The sequence below is a fragment of the Electrophorus electricus genome, chromosome 7 (assembly GCF_013358815.1).
Source record: "Electrophorus electricus isolate fEleEle1 chromosome 7, fEleEle1.pri, whole genome shotgun sequence".
Lineage (NCBI taxonomy): Eukaryota > Metazoa > Chordata > Actinopteri > Gymnotiformes > Gymnotidae > Electrophorus > Electrophorus electricus.
This window is the reverse complement of record NC_049541.1, coordinates 19,392,265-19,397,264: the sequence shown is the minus strand read 5'-3', so window position 1 is coordinate 19,397,264 and position 5,000 is coordinate 19,392,265. Positions and strand designations below refer to the sequence as shown.

Sequence of the window (5,000 nt, the reverse complement as noted above, 5' to 3'; positions counted from 1 at the left end):
GTGAACGTAGGGGTGAGGGGTGAACAGAGAGGTGAACATGGGGGTGAAAGGTGAACAGAGAGGTGAACATGGGGGTGAGAGATGAACAGAGAGGTGAACGTGGGGAGTGAACAGAGAGCTGCACAGGGACACAGTAACTAAACAGGGCCAGTAACTACACAGGGAGAGTAACTGCACAGGGACACAGTAACTAAACAGGGCCAGTAACTACACAGGGAGAGTAACTGCACAGGGACACAGTAACTAAACAGGGCCAGTAACTACACAGGGAGAGTAACTGCACAGGGACACAGTAACTAAACAGGGCCAGTAACTACACAGGGAGAGTAACTGCACAGGGACACAGTAACTAAACAGGGCCAGTAACTACACAGGGAGAGTAACTGCACAGGGACACAGTAACTAAACAGGGCCAGTAACTACACAGGGAGAGTAACTGCACAGGGACACAGTAACTAAACAGGGCCAGTAACTACACAGGGAGAGTAACTGCACAGGGACACAGTAACTAAACAGGGCCAGTAACTACACAGGGAGAGTAACTGCACAGGGACACAGTAACTAAACAGGACCAGTAACTACACAGGGAGAGTAACTGCACAGTAACTACACAGTGACACAGTGTAAACAGGGACTGTAAGCAGCTCCAGCATGCTACACCGACAGGAAATAAAAATGTGTTAGGGCTGTAGCCGTGGAAACCAAAGTCACCAAGCAACATCTCCAACACTACATGTACGGAACTGAGTGTGTGACAGTCTTTGTAGATCATGAAAATGTCATTAAAAAAAAAGAGAGGCATTGCTTTTTGTGTCAGATGATAAGATGATCTCAGAGGAAGAGTTTGTTACTGTTGTAGAATGCAAATGCAAAAATTCACAGTCATTTATATTTACCACACGTGTCTGACAAATCTCCACAAAAAGACAACAAACCAGTTTAAACTGTCAGTCTCTTTGATCAAATTCCTTTGAAATCATTGAAGGAATAGTGTCGTTATCTATTGCAATTACAATTATAGTCCAGCCCACAGTAAAACCAGAAAAATAACAAACCTAAAACTAACATTTTAACGAGTACATCAACTGAGTGCTTTTGCTGTAGTAGAGTTGTGGTCTATGGCAGCAGAAAGTAGAGAGACTATCCCTGTTGTTGTAGCTGCTTTAAGTCCCTAGTAACTACAGAGAGACAGTAACTGACCAGTGACACTGTAGCTACAGAGAGACAGTAACTGACCAGTGACACTGTAGCTACAGAGAGACAGTAACTGACCAGTGACACTGTAGCTACAAAGAGACAGTAACTGACCAGTGACACTGTAGCTACAAAGAGACAGTAACTGACCAGTGACACTGTAGCTACAGAGAGACAGTAACTGACCAGTGACACTGTAGCTACAAAGAGACAGTAACTGACCAGTGACACTGTAGCTACAAAGAGACAGTAACTGACCAGTGACACTGTAACTGCAGAGAGACAGTAACTGACCAGTGACACTGTAACTACAGAGAGACAGTAACTGACCAGTGACACCGTAACTGCAGAGAGACAGTAACTGACCAGTGACACTGTAGCTGCAGAGAGACAGTAACTGACCAGTGACGCTGTAACTACATAGACACTAACTGACCAGTGACACTGTAACTGCAGAGAGACAGTAACTGACCAGTGACACTGTAACTACAGAGAGACAGTAACTGACCAGTGACACCGTAACTGGAGAGAGACAGTAACTGACCAGTGACACTGTAACTGCAGAGAGACAGTAACTGACCAGTGACGCTGTAACTACAGAGAGACAGTAACTGACCAGTGACACCGTAACTGCAGAGAGACAGTAACTGCACAGGGACAACATAACTGCACAGCGACACAGTAACTGAGAAGTGTCAGTAACTGAACAGTGACACAGTAACCACACTATGATGCAGCATCCACATAGTGACCCAGCAACTGCACTGTGACACCATAACCGCAGTTACACAGTCTTAATTGTTTTGGCACCATACACAATCACATTGGACTCATTAAAAAAATTAAATAAAAAAAACACCAAATAAAACTATTTCTATGAGGTTAAGTAGTATTAGGTATTTATGTCTGAACTGGGTAAACCACATAGGAACCTCAGCCCATCTTACACACAGGGCCCCCAGTTCCGGAGACCATATGTGAATAAATAATCTCACTTTAGTGCTTGGCTGTGATGCACAGGCTTGTACACAGGACTGGAGATTGTCGTTTAGGTTCTGCACAGCCAGCAACAAAGTCATGAGCCCTATGTGATGATGTCATTGGCCCATGCGATGACGTCATCAGCCCCTACGATAACACAGGTCTGCTTGTATCGAGGAGATTTCCACCTTTGGCCTTGTCTTCAGTCAGCGTGTTAGTCATGGGCTGCGCTGTAACTACACTATGTAAATCTATACACCAGGTCACCAAAGTTGTCACGCTTCAAAAAGGATCCCGTATTTAATTTTACTAGGTTGGTAGAATTAGCACCAATAAATTTAAACCCACCAAGAGAAAATGGAATGGAATGGAGCACCTGCTGAAATATTTATAGATCACTGCAATTAATATGACACCTTATCATTTCTACATCGATAATAAACAAACATTAGTACACTTCATTCCATCCCTGTCTCCAATTTGTAAGTGTTTGCTAAAATATTCCCATGTAGCGGAAAGCAGACCTGTCCACAGCTGCCAAACACACAGACAGGCCATCCCCACAAAAACACACACACACAAAAACACACACACACGCACACGCACACACACATACAGTCTGTCCCCACAAACCTGCAGCCCTGCCACACACACTCCCAGCAGCACTCTGCAATCCGCAGCAAAAAGAAAAACACATACACACACACACACACACACACAGCAAACATCTGGAGCACTCCCTTTATTCGAAAAGTGTCATAAAAGAGACGAGATGCATCAGAAAGTGTCAGGTTTGCTATGTGAAGGAGAGTTCAATCACGCCGTGTTTTGACAATTACGCAGTCAGGCATGTCCCTGAAAAGCAGCAATTAAACCGAGGGCGGGAAAATAGGGTGGGGGGTGGGGGAATCTACTGAAATGACAGCTTACACACACACACACACACACACACACACACACACACACACACACACACACACTCTCTCATACACAAACTATGAAATCTAACACATAAGGTGTGAGATACACGCAATTTATCTGATGTTAACACACACACACGCGCGTGCGCGCGTTACACTCTACAGCTCCTCTGGAAATCTGCAGGGATAAGCACATTTGTTCTGTCACTACGAGCGGATCGTAAAAGTCGGAGACGGGGAGAGATGAGCGTGGGTCCGGGCTGAGAGGAAGTCGGAGAGGCAAAGCCCCACTGCGTTTAATGATGCCTCGCTCTCCTCTCCGACATCTCTCGCATTACACTCCAACCCTCCTTATCCTCAGTTCCCACAACTTCCCATTTCCAAGCTCTGCTCTCTGCCGGGGAATGGGTTATTATAGACGCCGTTTCCAGCTTTCTTCTGCTCCTGTTTTTTGTTGTTTTATCCCTCACAAGATAAACCCTAATTTACGACCATAATGTCTCTTTATGTTATTTCTGCCCTGGTTATATTCGTCATATATTCTCAAGCTGCCCCGGCTTACGACGGAAATCTGCTCTCAAAAACCGGAGGACTGAGCGCGGGCCGCCTCGTGTTTCTATTTGTTTGCCAAAAGGGCTTTGTTTTTGCAAGCGAGTGACAGTTTTCCACACGCAGTGGTCTAAGTGTGCTTCCCAAACTGGCTCCCTCGCTCCCAGAGATCCCGCGAATGGCGCTGCAGTGTCCCCCTGTCCTCCGCGGAATCGTGGAGGAGACTCACGGCCACACAATGGAGTCATTCTGTTAGAAACACAAAGCAAAAATACAGTCTTTGGAAGCAATCAATCACGCAAATACAAAACGCCAGCGTGCACGGCGGGGGAGGGGGGGAGGGAGCCTGTTGTTTTTGTGACGATGGAAGAGAGAGAGTGAGAGAGAGGTACACACACACACAGAGAGAGAGAGAGAGAGAGAGAGAGAGAGGAGAGGAAAAGCAGGCTTTGGTGGGTCCAAACGCCTAATCCGGATGCGTAAATGACTGGATGCAGCCTGTTGTCATTAGCCTCCATCTTTCACACCCTTTTGTCTTTTGTGTTTCAAAAGCTGCTTTCAAGCGACAAATAGTTTAAATTTCACTATGGATCTCGGCAACAAAAGCTTCTGTTCTTTTCATGTTCCTTCCGTTCAGAGGGAAGCAATTAAATCAAACAAATGCAAGTGCATACATGCCCACACAGACATGCACGCATGCACAAAACGTGTATATGTGTATATGGACACAGGCACACACACACACACACACACACACACACACACACACACACACGCACAATCTCATAAAAACAAACAACCCTTACAACAGTGTGTATCTCTGTGTGTGTGTGTGTGTGTGAGAGAGAGAGTGAGCTTTAGAGTCGTAGAGACCAGGAGGAAGCTCCTGGATGTGAGTGCTATTGTCCCTGTGTGTTCTGGTGGGTGGTCTCTAGCCTCCATATTCAGGCCTCACTGCAGACGTCCCCCAAGCTTTCACCGCGTGCGTGCGTGCGTGCGTGCGTGCGTGCATGCGTGCGTGTCTTTGGGGGGCTTTGCCAGTGTTAGTGCACTTTCGTTTGCAAATCTTAGTCTGAAAAGAAAAAGCTTCAGGTGGAATCATTTTGGGTTGTTAATGATGACTGATGCCACCCATCTGAGAGGGTCTCGGCCATCTGAAAGGGTCTCGGAAGGGAATGGTGAGGTCCAGTAATCTTTGAAACCATTTCTGTAAATGTGAGGATTTTCACAGGAACATCTTTTGCAGACATTCCTTATTAAAGTGCAAAATTCTATGTTCAAAAATACTTTGGTCTCAAAGAGTAAATAATCCAGACATTAATCAATAACGTCAATAAATAATAATGTTATTTAATA

At 45.5% G+C, this 5,000-nt stretch overlaps 1 protein-coding gene across 1 annotated transcript in view; it reads right to left on the bottom strand.

The window, feature by feature from the left end:
• mpped1 (metallophosphoesterase domain containing 1) overlaps positions 1–5,000 on the bottom strand; it is a 33,056-nt gene that overhangs the window by 21,109 nt on the left and 6,947 nt on the right. The window lies entirely within an intron of this gene.